Raw genomic sequence first — 15,965 nt, forward strand, 5'->3', positions numbered from 1 at the left:
GATATTGTATGTCAATTTTACTTAAAAAAAAACCCAAAGGAAATAAATCTTATAATAGTAATAGCCTTCTTATGTGGCTGGGCCTTTAAGTAGTTGAGAGTGGGCACTGGCACATAGACAAAGGACTGGTAATAGAGAGGATATAGAGCCTGCTCTAGTTCTCTTATATTTATTCTTATGTTTATATAGCTCTACACAGCTTCCAGGAATGCAGTAGAAGTACAGGAGCCCTAAAGAGGTGACTGTCATTTGAAGCTTAAGCTGTCCTAGGATGAAAGGTCTACTTTACAGATGGGCCCAGTGATAGGTGGAAAGGGGTGGTGACTTCTCCCAATACCTGTAAGTGTCAGGCTGGGGACTAAACCATGTCTTTCGATTTCAGATTCTGCTCTCTCTACTTTGCTCTTCTACTTCTCAATAAAAAGGTTCCTGTTATTTGATCTTCCAAGAAATCTCTCCCTCTATCTCTCTCTCATGGCACTGATCTTCCTCTATCTTTTACAAGGGTGATGCATTTATTTATTAGTTTATTCAGTTAACCTCCCTGTCTAACATGACTCTGTGGAAGGCATGGAGAAGAGCCAGAGTGGTTCCTACTTTAGAGAAGACAGAGGTGACTTCATTTTCCTGAAGACAGAGAATGTCTAGGTATCCCAGAAGTCCAAATCTTCCAGATCTTCCACCATCTTTGATTCTTGCCACCATACATCTTGGTGCATTGTCACTCAAACCCAGTCTTCCATGTCACCCTTGCCCTTCCACTGAGCCTTTTGCAGTGTTCTGTCATGAATCTAAAATTCTTCATTTACCATCTCTTCTCCGAAAATGCGCTTTGCTTCTTGCTCTATCTCAAAATGCAGCTCTCAAATAATGGTTTGCTCTTTACCTACCCTGAAATATCCACACCCTCGCCACCAGAACTCAATGTACCACAGTGCTCAGAATAAAGCATATGTCCTCTTTGCACTTCATTGATACTTCCAGAGTATTTTTCCTCTCTCTCCTCTCAAAAGCCTTGCTCTTTTCAAGTGCATGCCTTCCATCTGGACCACACAGTTGCCCTTTGTTCTTGGAGTCAACTAACAATCTTGCTCCACCCCTCTCATTCATGAAGACTGAAGCTGATGGATCACTGCCTTCCTCTCCACCATCAATCCTCTCAATATTCTTGGAGATGTCAATCTCCACATAGGTAATTGATCTGCTCAGGCCTCTCACTTAAGTTCTCACTTCCAAGATCTTGTCCTCCACATGACTTCAGCCTCCCATTTCACATTCACACTCCTGACCTTGTCAATACCATATCTATACACCTCCAAAATTTAAATTTCATGCAACTTAATTGCTAATAATCTCTATCTTCACAGCTCACTTTTAAAGTACCTCCAACTTTTTCTTCCACTGGGACCACTTTTTTTTTTTTCTCTTCAAGATAATGATTTTATTTCCTTTGGATACAAACCCAGAAGTGGGGTTGCTGGGTCATGTAATAGTTCTATTTTTAACATTTTGAGGAAGCTTCATGCTGTTTTCCATAGTGGCTGGACAAATTTACATTCTACCCGTGTATTCGTGTATTCTTCTCCACATCCTCACCAACACTTACCTCTTGTTTTTTTTTTTTCTTTTTGAGAGGGCATCTCTCATATTTATTGATCAAATGGTTGTTAACAACAATAAAATTCTGTATAGGGGACTCAATGCACAATCATTAATCAACCCCACACCTAATTTTCAACAGTCTCCAATCTTCTGAAGCATAACGAACAAGTTCTTACATGATGTACAAGTTCTTACATAGTGAATAAGTTCTTACATGGTGAAAAGTGCAAGGGCAGTCATATCACAGAAACTTTTGGTTTTGATCACGCATCATGAACTATAAACAATCAAGTCAGATATGATTATTCATTTGGTTTTTATACTTGATTTATATGTGAATCCCACATTTCTCCCTTATTTATTTATTTATTTATTTAATAAAATGCTGAAGTGGTAGGTAGATGACTCCTCCACTTTTTCTCCATGTATCATATCCTCATGACCTCTTTTCACTCGCTACTTAGCTCATATGACCCAGAATCCTTGCACACACCTTGCCATGTACTCTCTCTGTCATACTGGCCAGGAAATCTTTGGTTAAAGTTACTCTTAGTCTGTACTGTGCCTGCATTTGAGCAGCTAACCATGGTTGAAGAAAAACACAGCATTGTACTCACTGGTTACCTTTACATTTACAACACATCTCAGGTGGACCCTCAGCATGGCCTGGCAGTTCTAAACTTCCCAGTCCATTCACTCTCCTAGCTCCAAGAGAGTTAGAAGTCATATTTTTTTTGTCTGTCTTCAGCCTTCCTCCTCTGCTCATTCTCAACTGGTTGTTTTGATTCATTTCACTGAGAAAATAGAAACAATCAGAAGAGGACTACTCCATCTTCAATTAACAAATTCTGCCTTTATATCCTACATTGTCTTCCCACTATTCCTATCTAGAGGAATGGTCCCAACTCTGGGTTAAGCCCAAATGTCACTACTTGCACACTGATTGTACCATCTCTGCTGTACATGAAGGCTGTGGTCCTGCAGTTTCTCCCTCTCTGCCTACTGATAAATTTCCCTTCCTACTAGGTTTCTTTTATCAGTGTACAATCCCATCTTTAAAAACCCCCTTTTGACATTATGTGTCTTAATATGTGTGCCACCAAATCTATGCTCCCCTCTCTAGCAAAAGCCATTAAAAATATTGTCTGTTCTTGGATTTCACATCCTTACCTCTTATTCTGTCTTTAACATTTAGGCTTTTGTCCTCAGCATTCCATTGAAATTCCTTTTGTTAAGATCATCAGTGACTTCCTTATTGACAAAACCAATGGTTGATCCTGACCCTTTAGCATACTAGACTTCTCAGAGCACACGGCAAGGGTTTTTACTCCCTCCTTGAAATCCCTTTTTTCATTTGGTTTATAGACCTGACAGTTCCAATTTCCTCCAAATCACCTACCACTCCTCACAGCTGCTTCTCCTCTTTATGACCTCTAAATTTTGCATTTCTCCCAGAAGGAAGCATCTTCCTTCTGGGCTTTTCAGAAGGAACTGAATAGGAACATTAGGCTCCTAGATCAAAATACACAATTATTCACACAGAATTATAGACACATAATAGCTCATTTTGATAAAATTGAAGACCAAAATTAGTCAATCTCATATCAACTTTCTTTAGTATATAACAAATTAGGCACTGTGCTAAGCACTGGGTATGTAGATTGATAGATCAACTTTTTTCCTTTCTCTCTTTAAACCAGCATATACTGAGAAATATTACTGTGTATCAGGTACTGTGCTAAGCACTTTCTGTGCATTATCTCATTTAATTTTCACAACTATCTAAGGTTGGTATTATCATTATATCTATTTTATAGATGAGAAAACTAAGGTTTAGATTAATTATATAACCATTTATTGTGTCAGACCTTGTGAGTGGCTGACATGGGCTTTGAAATGAAAATTAGTAAAGAGAAACCTCACTGACATGCATCAGGAGGCTTTCAGGGGGAGCTTTCACACCTACCACTCCATAAATCTCAGACCCACTGAAAGAGACCAACACCATAGTGTTTTGGCTGCTTTACTACCCAACAAAGAAGAAGGTTTCACCTTCCACCTCCCTGTAACAGGCCCATTCAGTGAGGCTGTCATAAATCAGCCACTGAGAAGCCACCATATGTGGGACTCCCAGTTTTCTTCAATGGACTTTTTGCTTAGAATAGCCCTCCTAACTTGGCCTTTTCCTCTATAAAAGAGAGTTTCTCTAATTTGTTCTGAAGATATGCCTATGGTTTTGCTATAGCTTGCTTATCCTGGATTGCAATTCTTTGCTATTCCCAAATAAACCTGATTTTGCTAATAAACTGACTGCTTTATTATTATTATTATTATTTTTAAATTTGTTATCATTAATCTACAATTACATGAAGAACATTATGTTTACTAGGCTCTCCCCTTCACCAAGCCCCTCCCACAAACCCCATTACAGTCACTGTCCATCAGCGTAGTAAGATGTTGTAGAATCACTACTTGTCTTCTCTGTGTTGCACAGCCCTTCCCTTTCCCCTACCCCCCACATTATACATGCTAATATGACTGCTTTATTTTTAAGATGAACAGAATTTAGGCTGTCTGGCTCTACACATAATCTGAGCCAATTTTCAACCACTTTTGACCTGAAGAAATGGTAAACCTTATATTAAGTTGTTCCCTTGGAATAAGGGAAACTTGTAGGATGAGGATGTACCAGAGATGTACTATGTAAAGTATAAGTTGGGTAAATAATAGCAAAACACCATCAGGTGGTAGCTTTTCATAGTGAATGAAACTGTACTCAAGTACAATCAGGTAGTTTTTCTATTAATTGCTCAAAGTGTTGAAGGAAATAAGATTCTAACACCTGGCTGTTGTGTTCAAAGAAGACACTTTCCAAATACTTAAATGAACTCACATTTTGATACTTTTTAAAATGAAAACAAACATTTTTCTTTTGAGGTTTTGGAGTCCTTCAACTCCTGAGCTGCAGCTTTTTAGCAGCACTGATCAGTCAAAATTAGATAAACATTAGGTGCTGGATAAACATTCAAAATCAGAAAAATTGATTTTTAGGGATTAAAAAGTTTAGACATCTAGGGTGAAGTCTTGCAAAAACAATGTTTGTTTTTTAAGCAATTCTACAAAGAGAGCTGGTTTATGAACAAGGTTCCCAGGCATCTAGATTTACCCTTTTGAGCCACATCTGCCTCTCTTCTGTCTCAGAAATTCTCAGTCTTTGTTTCAATGAATTATTCTGGAAATGCATTTGCCCAATATTCCCATGATTGATACATTGAAATGGAACCCCTCCCATGCAGATTTATGCTTTATATTTCAACCTAAAAGGAAAGAAGCTCTCAGAACTTGTGGTATAAGACAGTGGGTAGGGAAGTTATTTCTTTGAAGGGTCTACACCTAGGGACAAGTCTTAATGTTTGGGAAATTAATCCTATTTATTTCATAATAATACTAATACAATGCAAGCATATCTGGTGCTTTATGAGTTTCAAAGTGCTTTCACAAATAACCTGTACTCAAAACAGCTCTGATTTGGACATTGAGGCTTCCAGAGATTAAGTGACCTGGCTTGTGGGTATGTGATTAGTTTGTAGCAATGGCTGGGAGTAGAGATCACAGTGGCATTTCCAAATCTAGGGCTCTTAACATTGCATCTACACATGGAATCTGCTGTGGAAGGGGAACAGACAAAGTTGCTCAAGATTTTGATAATAGGCAGCTAATCCCTTATTTGCCATTTCTTGCCTTTTATGATTCCTTACGAAGGGAAGAAAGATTTCATGCAGTAAGCCACTAATAAGAAACTGTAATAGAAGAAATATCATTTTCCCTTTATTCCTTTATCTTGACTGAGACTCCTCCCACCCCATAATGATAGACAGATTAACAAACGAAAAACAAGTTTAATGACATATATACCTCCTGTATGCAGGGGAGATACCAGGAAAACTGGATAAAACTCCCCCAAATGGCCCACACTACCACCTTAAACATCTTTAGCTAAAGACAAATGAAAGGTCTTTTTGTAGGAAAAACATCTGACAAAATTCACCTCCTATCTTTGATGAAAAGTCAGCAAAGTCAGACAACTAGAAAAGAACTTTTGAAAACTTTAAAAATGCTATATTCTAAAAAACCTATGTATACTTAAGGGAAAAACATTTATTTAAGATCACAAATAAACAAGGATGGCCACTACTGTGTATTACACTGTACATAGATTCTGGCTAATGCTATTAAAAAAGAAAAGGAAATAATAGTTGAAAGGATCAAAGAAAAGATATAAAACTATTATTTGCAGACAATACACTTAGTTTCTTAAAAATAGTTAAAATTAATGAAATATTTGAACTAAAGAAAGGATTCAACCAAATAGTCAGAGATAACATCAGTTTGAAAAATTAGTAGGGTTTTGCTACATTAGCATTAACCAACCAGGAACTGTGATGAAAAAAATTGTAACAGGAAAACTGAATTAAATCTCTGGGTTTGAAATTTAACACTAACATTAACTTGAAGATGAACTCAAGTAGCCCCCAAAACTTTGTAAACACTAACAGGTGGCAGTTTCTCTTTGTTCTCCCTATTTTCTAAGACTCAGGGTCAGAGATAAAGCAGAAAACCAATTTTGCAGAACCCAAGATATCCTGTCCCAGAGTACTGAGGAGGACCAGCTAAGAAAAGGAACAAGCAATTGAATCAGTGCAAGACTGTCTGCTTAGATCCTTGCAAGTTGCTACGTTAAGTATCTGTGAAGACCACAACTTCTCTCCCACAATTTCCTTTTAAAAACCCTACTGCTTATGCTTTAGGAGGACAGTGATTCTTTAAGGTAGGAGCCTACCATTCCCTCATTTACTGGCAAATTAATAAACTATTCTTTTCCTTTCCTTGAAACCCTGTCATTGTGTTTTGTGATTTGACCTAGGTGACAAGGACCAGTCTTTGGTAACAAAATGTATCCAACTAACAACAGCCAACAAAACGCATATAGTGTCTAGACATTAATTTAACCAAGTTTATACAAGACCTCTATGGAAAAAACTTTGAACTCTACAAAGTAACATAGAAGATGATTTGAAAAAATAGAGAAACATTCTGCTCTTGGATGGCACCATTTACTATTAAAAAGGTATTTATTCTTCACAAATCCCTAAATTTAGTGCAACCCAATAAAAATTCCAGTTGGATTTTTTGAGGAACTTGATGTATTTTTTTGAAATATGAAAAGAAAAATAAAGATCCAGAAATAAATTAAACTTGAGAAATAGGAATAATGAGGGAGGTTTTTACCAGTTATGTAAATTCCTAGTAATAAAAACAGTGTGGTTTTGGTGCAAGAATAGGCTACCCATGTAAAGCAGAATGCTCAGCAGCAGACTCATGCATACATGGTCATCTTCATGATACATATCACATTGCAAATCAATCGGAAGAGAATAGGTTATTTAATCGATGAAGTACTTACAGAAAAACACTGAACTCAGATGGGGAGTTAGAGATAATTTTGGTGTCCATACTTTGAGAGAGAATGGATAAAATGTGTTTGGAAGAACCACATAGAGCCCTGTGAAATGGTTAGCAAATTAGATGTACACGCACAGCAACATGGATGCATCTTAAAGGCAATGCTGAAGTAATGCAAAGTAACATAAATGAAATGCTCACTAAACATCGATACATATTAGGTGGGGTGAAGGAGGGAGCGGGGAGTGGAAGAATAAATAATGATAAAAACACAAATTTCATATCAATGGCTACACAATCTCACAGTATAGTAGTATTAACATAGACTTTGGAGTCAGGCAGACCTGAATTTGAATCCTAACTTTGCCACATCCTACCTGGATGAACTAGAATAATCATTTGAAATTTCTTACAATCAGTTTCTTCAGTTGCTAGGTGTGGAGAATAATAGTTCCTGCATCATTGCATTGTGGCGATACCTAAGTGGGATAATGCATGTAAAGCACTGAAAACAGTGCCCTACACATAGTAAGTGTTCAGTAAGTGAACGCTATTGGGAAGGGGATGAAAAAAAGAACCAATACCTACAGATTGAAGAGGACCAATCTCGTAGAATGCTGTGGACGTCCGCTGAAGCTTCTGCTCATTGCGCACTCCACATCTCCCCCGACCAGAGAAGCTGTGCCTCTCACCATGCGTGCAGGATGGACCTTAGGAAATGAGAGGAGGGCCTGCTATGTGAGTGTTGCCAGCCTTTCATGAGATCAGAAGTAGAATCATTTGGCTGTTAAGGAAAGAATTTCACAACCTACAATGTTGTTGTCTCAAGATCTAGGACATAAAACCACAATAATACCTGTGGGTCGTCCTTGATTGTAACTTGATGACATGAAGGATTTTCTCTGTTTGGTGCATTGGGTTAACCTGGCTTTTGGCTGTGCTGCAAGCCCAGGATAAGAGGCAGAATAATTTCTTCTTGTGCCTATTGGAAAGTTTTTTAATTCCTCTTAAAAGCTATTTGTTTGGTTATGGGGAGGCAGAATGTGGAAAAGTCAGGATTTAAGGACTTCAACACAGTAAACAGGAGTAGAAAAATGAAATGCTTTGCTTAAGTGATAGTGCCAATGATTTTAGACTCCTACTCCTGTAGAATTTCTGGTCTCTTCAGTTTATTGTTAAATACAGGCACACCTCTTTTATTGCACTTCACTGTATTTTGCTTGGCACATTTGGTGTTTTTTACAAATTGAATGCATGTGGCAGCTGTGTGTCAAGTCAGTCTGTATCATTTCTCCAGCAGTATTTGCTCACTTTGTGTCCTCTGTGTCACAAATTCTCTCAATATTTCAAATCTTTCCATTATTACTATTTTTGTTATGGTGATCTGTGACCAGTGATATTGGATGTTACTACTGTAATTGTTTTGGGGCACCATGAACAATGCCTACATGAGACAGTCGACTTAACCGATAAATGTTGTGTGTGTTCTGACTGTTCCACCATTTTCCAGCCCATGGATCAAGGAGTAAATTCATCTTTCAAGTCTTATTATTTAAGAAATACATTTAGTAAGTCTATAGCTACCATAAATAGCCATTCTTCTGATCAATCTGGGTAAAGAACATTGAAAACTCTCTGGAAAAGATTCACCAATTCTAGATGTCATTAAGGACATTTGTGATTCATGGAAAGAGGTCAAAATATCAACATTCACAAGAGTTTGGAAGAAACTGATTCAGTGGAGTAAGTAACTGCAGTTGTGGTGGAAATAACAAGAGAACCAGAATTAAACGTGTGAAGCCTGATAATGTGACTGAATTGCCACACTCTCATGATCAAACTTTCATGGATGAGGAGTTGCTTCTTATGGATGAGTAAAGAAAGAGGGTTCTCGAGATGGAAACTACTCCTGGTTAAGATTCTGTGAAACCTGTTAATGAGACAAGAAGAATTTCATGTATAACATAAACTTAGCTGATAAAGCAGTGGTATGGTTTAAGGAAGTTGACTCCAATTTTGAAAGAAGTTCTACTGTGGGTGCAATGCTACCAAACAGCATTACAAACTACAGAGAACTCACTCATGGAAGAAGGAGTCAATCAGTGTGGCAAACTTCATTGTTCTCTTATTTTAAGAAATTGCCGCCACCACCCCAACCTTCAGGGATCACCACCTGATTAGTCAGCAGCCATTAACATCGAGGCAAAAGATGACTACTCACTGAAAGTTCAGAGAGCATTTTTAGCAATGAAGTATTTGTAAGCTAAGGTATGTACACTTTCTTGACATAATGCTATTGCACACTTAATAAACTACAGAATACTGAAAACATAACTTTCATATGCACTGAATAACCAAAAAAATTCATTTGACTAGCTTTATCGTGGTGGTCTGTAACTGAACCTGATATACTCCGAGGTACACCTGTACCTGGAATTCTTAGCAAAAACACCTGGACAGCAAATATAGATTTGCTTATAAGTAAACTTGTAAATAAAATGTAAATAAACTTGTCAGCCCCTGTAATTACATGAGCCAATTCCTTAATATTCTTAATAAATATTCCTTAATAAATATCCCCTTCCCCCTCTTTCTATATATATGTATATATATAATGTACAAATTTATATAAAGATTATATATACATGTGTGTATATACATATTTTATATATATGTATGTGTGTGTGTGTGTGTGTGTGTGTGTGTGTGTGTATACAGAGAGACAGAGAGAGAGAAACTCAAATGGGGGATCTACAGGACCCCAGAGGGCTGGCAGCTGAGAGGAAGGATCTTCTCTAAAAGCTTTAGTTGAGACCTGTGAGCAGGACTCCAGGCCTCACACCCAAGAGACCTTTGGGGATCTCATGGGAGGTCAGAAACAGCTCTCGGTACAACTGATTGTTTCACAAAATAGTTTTCTATTATTTGAACCCAGTCAATTTCAAAACTAGAATGAACCTGAGAAGTCATCCAACTTGTAGATTCTGGAAAGATAGTAGAGGCATAGTTTTTGAATCTCTGAATCTCCACATAAACACAGAAAGAGGGAAGCCAATATCTCGTGAACATTTGCAATAGGATTAAGTGATAATGTGTCCATATGACCCCAAAATACATGTGGATGAGGATAAACCAACAGTCATAAAACTTGCGGTAGTATCTGTGAGGAAGAAAGCAGAGGTCAACAAAGGCTTGTTTGAGGATGCTGAGGACAAAAGAATCCCAAAGCAGACAGAGAGAAACCACTGGGAAACAGGCAGACAAGTTATGGAGCAATAACTTAAAGTGGGAGTAGTTTTGCCCATAACTGCAAGCTCCAATTCCCAACTTCAGAGTTAGATTTCAGGAGCTGGAGCAGTGTATCCAGTGATGTGTTGGTAAGTGTTTAAAAATACAACTTGTAGGGTTTTCTGATTTTCTGATTCTCAAAGTACTCCCATCATGGCCAACTGTAAGCTGCGGACACGAATATGAAGTTGGGAAGAAATGCGCTCAATCACCTCTTGCGAGGTGGCAGCCTGCTGTGAATCCTAGAAAGAACCAGGGCTCTTTCCCAGGACTGGTGGCACACTGAGTACAAACTACTGGGAGTGGATTCAAGACTGAGTAGGACAAAGACAACAGTCATGAATGAAGGAGGAAGTGACGATTAAGATTGGGGAGTGGAACAGAGCCAGGAAATTTCAGAGCACAAGCTGCCATATTCCTGAATACCACACGAAAACAAAAGAAGGAGCTCTGTGCAGGGAAAGCTCCCCCAAACCACACTAGTTTCTGAAAATTCAAGACAATTAATGTCAGATAAAAATGAGCAACAGACATTTTCAGCATAAAATCTAATATAAAGTTATTGTAAGAAGTTATTTAACTCCATGGTTTTCAATCTGCTGCACATGTGAATCATTGGAGGAAACAAAACAAAACAAAATCAGGAAACACTCTTCCTGTACCATTTGTCCTGGATAGGACACCGCACTCCTGACTACCTGCAGTGAGTTAAACTGACCTACAGTGATGCTGACAACAGTCGGATTCAACAGCCTTCTACCATTCAGACTACTTCCTCCGCCTTTGTACCCGTATCCCAGCTGCCCAGATTTTCACCTGGAGGCGCGTCATGTGCCCAACTGCCTCATTCTAATGAAAAATTATTCATTCTCTGCTCTCTTCCTTTATGGCTCTACCTAAGAGCTGACAAATCCATGATAACTAATGTTTCAGTAATTAATTTTAGCTTAGTAGAGATTGTCTCCTTTCATACAACAGCCGTGGCATTGCATCTTGTTTTCACAATAGGATGCTCAAGGTATCGCTAGTATGGGGATTTCAAAAAATTTTAGATTGGCATATGGGGGAGAGATTTTTGGTCAGTGGACATTTAACAGTTAAGGTTCTTTGATGGCAAACAAAAGAACCCTAAGCGGACTAGAAAGAAGGGCCATTCATAGAAAGAAGGGCCATTCACGGTGTTGAGAAGCCTAAGAGCCGGGGCCCTTTGGGAATCAGAGGAGCATTAACTCACAAACCATCTGCTTAGAGCATATACTAAGTAACTCAATTCCGAACAAATTTTGATTTTCAGGATTCACATTCCCCAGAAAGAAACTTTAGATGTTTTATATTAGGTCACACGCCCATTCCCTTGGTAAGTAAGTGGAATTTTAATCAGCAGCTCCAAGCAATATGAAATTTCTCAAGAAGGGGAGAAAAAAAAGAACAGATTTCCAATAGAGGCCCTTCTGTAGTTCTGCCTGGTTCCAGTCAGCTTGACCAAGTGACTTGATGAACTTTTGTGAAATGAATTCTAAATGAATAGTTCAAGATATTTTTAAGAATCAGCACTGATGTGCCTGGTTCACATGCGACTCTACACACTGTCCACCACACACTGTCACTGGCCCTGGACCTGGCAGTTCTTCGCATTCACCTTAGGAATACCATCATTATACATCATTGATTAAAGATTTTGTGCTGAGACAGAGAAGAAGGTTATATTGTATACTCCATAGCAAATGAACTAATACCCTATTAATAAACTACCCTAAAGACAAGAAATAACAAGAGCTGGTAAGGTTGTAGAGAAAAGGGAATTTCTGTGCACTATTGATGGGAATGTAAATTTGTGTAGTCACTGTGGAAAACAGTATGGAGGTTTTTCAAAAAGTTGGAAATAGAACTACCGTATGACCCAGCAATTGCACTTCTAGGTATTTATCCAAAAAAAATGTAAACATGAACTCAGTTATATACATCACTATGTTTATTGCAGCATTATTTACAATAGCCAAAATATGGAAATAACCTAAGTGTCCATCACTGAGTGAATGGATAAATAAAATTAACTGTGAATACACACACATACAGACATATGATGGAATATTATTCATTCATAGAAAAGAATGAAATCTTGTTATCTGCAACAACATGGATAGACATTGAGGGCATTATGCTAAGTGAAATAAGTCAGATAGAGGAAGATAAGTCCTGTATGTTCCCACCTACACGTGGAATCTTAAAAAAATAAAATACAACCAAGCTACAGAGAATAAATTGATGGTTGCCTGAGGCAAAGGGTGGGGGTTGCAAGAAATTGGTGGAGGGGGTCAAAAGATAAAAACTTCGAGTGCTAAAACAATTCATGGGCTATACAGCATGGTGACTATAGTTAATAGTACTATATTGCATATTTGAAAGTTGCTAAGGGTATATCTTAAAAGTCCTCATCACAAGAAAGAAAATGTTGTAGCTATGTGTGGTGATGAATGTTAACTAGACTTATCACAGTGATCATTTCACAATATATACAACTATCAAATCATTATGTTACATCATTATACTACACCTGAAATTAACATAATATTGTGTCAATTACACCTCAGTAAAATAAAAAAAAATTTTAAGCATTAAAATATTTTACTAAAAAACTAAAAAAAAGAAGAAAACAGACACTATCCCAATGTCCACTATCAGTAGAATGGACAAATAAAATCTGGTATATTTGCAGAATGGAATACAATATAGTGTCAGAATGACTGATCTACATCTCTGTAATATGGACAACCTCACGAGCACTATGTCGGGTGAAAGAAGCCAGACAAAAATGAGTACAGATTGTATGATTCCATTTTTGTGAAGGACAAAATAGGCAAAACTGATCCGTGTTGTTCAAGGTCAGGCTTATGGTTACCCTGGGGGAGGACTCAAGACTGGGAGGGAGCTCAGGGCAGCTGCTAGGGTGCGGGTCACACTCTGTTTCTTGATCTGGGTGTTGGTTCTGTGGGTGTGTTCTGTTTGTCAAATTCATTGAGCTGTGCATTTCTGAAATGTACATATTTTTGTGTGTATCTTAGGTCAATAAATGTGCAAGAAATCTTATTAGACATTTCTGCTCTTCTCAAGGCCCTCTTTGGCTGCCTGGCCAATGAGGGGTCCCCCTCACTCTCTCGGGTCTCAGCTGTGTCCCTGCTGCATCCCTCATGCTCAGGACCCCTCACAGCTCCCTGGAAGGTCTATTCTTCTGCTCTATTTGCTTCTTTCTCAGAGAATGGCCCTGTCTGGCTGGTCTTCTGGCTTTCATTAATTTTTCCACAGTTCTTGTGAATAAAATGTTCTCTGTTCCATTACAATTTCACCTGAAAAGTATTTGCAGATACTTACAATTTTGGATTTACAAATTCTCTCCCTGCAGGTTGGACTCTCCCCACTAACTTACAGTCTAAATGTGCTTTTTCATCTTCCCCCTCTCTCTGTTTTCCTTCTCTTGGGGGACTTGGACACTAAGTACCGGGGGGATCACCCTTGTGATGTTTGGGATTTGGGCTCTGCCCATGTCCTCTCAGGCTTCACCATTTTCAGTGCCTGCTGCTGGTGTAGAAATCCTTCAGCTCCCTGGCCCTTTGCATACGAGAACTCCAACATACTGCAGGAGGTGGGCTTCCAGAGGTCCTCACAGAGAATAAAGCTAAAGCTGCCCACAGTTTGTGATTTATTAACATGCTCTTTAATAGTTGTCCCCTTTCCCTGCCTCAGTTCTCCAATCCCCTGAGGTTTCCTAGGATCACCCCCCAAGTTAGACTTTCCATGAGAATCCTTGTCTCACTGCCTGAGGCTGGGGGAACACCAACCACGGTGGTGACGCACCTTTCCCAGGAGCATACATACGTGCCCACATGCACATGTGCACCTGCATACACACAGTGAATTATATTAGTATGTGGAGGACATACCCTAAGGTGACCTCCAACAAGTCACACCCCTTGTATAATCCCTTCACCTTGAGTGCAGGTGGAACTTGTGACTTTTCTAACTAACAAAATAGGGCAAGAGTGATGGGATAGTCACTCCTGTATTTATGTTACATTACAGGAGACTAGAAAGAGAGATTCTCCTATCAGTTCACATGGCAAGGAACTGCGGTGGTCTTTACGACCTGGTTCTTGCCTCTGAACAGCAGCCAGCAAGAAAATGGTGACTTCAGTCCTGCAACCTCAAGGACATGAATTCTGCTCACAACCTGAGAGTGGCTGGCAGCAGATCCTTCCCACGAAGGGCCTCCCAATTAGAATGTAGCCCAGCTGATGTCATGATTACAGCCTTTTGAAACCCTAAGAAAGAAGACCCAGCTAAGCTACAAATGGAAATTCTGAGATAATAAATGTGTTTTTAGCCCCTAAATTTGTGCTAATTTTCATTTAGCGATAGGGGCATAGCTGGCAGAGATCTGAGATCAAGGTGCCTCCAGGGCCAACTTTGCACTTCGCTCTGTTATCTGAGGACAGCCAATATGGCCACCTTTTCATGTTCCTCTTGAATCGTTTTCACTAAAAGTGAATATTTGAGTTGTCTACCAATTCTCTGGTGAATATAAGTTTCTCCAATAATGTTCTCTATAAATCCTTTCCAGATAGTTTGTTCCAGCAGAGCCTGATCTTTCCAATATCGGGAGCAGGTCAGGGCTAACAGGACCTTGTTCCATGGTTCTTTTCAGAAGTCTGTGGGGTTGTAACATGACATGCAGAGTTCTTTTCATCTTCCTGTATATTTCATGCAATTAACTTTTTAATTCAGACAATCTTCTAAACTGTTATAAGGCCCATGCCCTCTCCTTTGCTCTCTGAGAAGTTATGAGAAATTTAACATTATTTAAGCAGCTTTATATTTCCAAACACTATTTTATAGGCTTCTGAACAACTTTGGAGCGGAACCAGTTTAGTCTCCTCTTGTTCTTGTTCTTTCTGATGTCTGCTTTATCTAGCATTTCAGGACTGTTTCCAGTCAAGATGTAAATATTTCTTCCCTGGAGATGGGGTGCAAGTGGAAGTGAGGGAGAAGATTCTTCTGGAACCTCAGCATCTCAGTCTGGCCAATGGAGCTTTCCACTAACTACTCCACCAGTTAGTCCTCATCTCTGTTGGCTGGCCCCAGGTTAGGCAGTAGGCCTCTTCTCAAAACCCAGGCCTCTACTGTGTCCCAAGAGGAGGATTCAATTTTTAAAGAAAATCAGAGACAAAAGTGGAATCTTAAAAATCGCCTTTAATGTATTTCCTTGCTCTATCAGCACACTGGAAGCAAAAAAATTAACATTCCGATAAGACTGTATTCACCCTCTCTTTTTCTGTGAATAATTTTCATACTACTTTATATGTGCACCCATTAAAATAAAACCTTCAAGTAGGATCCTTTCAAACTCAGTCTCATCATGATTCATTGCTATGTAATCCACAACAGTGGCTCTGAGCATTAGTACTACCCATATACATGCACCCTTTATAGGGGCAGAACTTTCTCTCAAATATCTGTCGTCATCATCCCTGGACTCACTATTGTTCTGGTTAATGGAGTGTGTTGGGCACGTTCAGTTGATGCCACAGGAAAAGCATTTACGGCCCAGGTGCTGGCCC

Source organism: Manis javanica, chromosome 4 (genome assembly GCF_040802235.1).
Source record: "Manis javanica isolate MJ-LG chromosome 4, MJ_LKY, whole genome shotgun sequence".
Classification (NCBI taxonomy): Eukaryota; Metazoa; Chordata; class Mammalia; order Pholidota; family Manidae; genus Manis; species Manis javanica.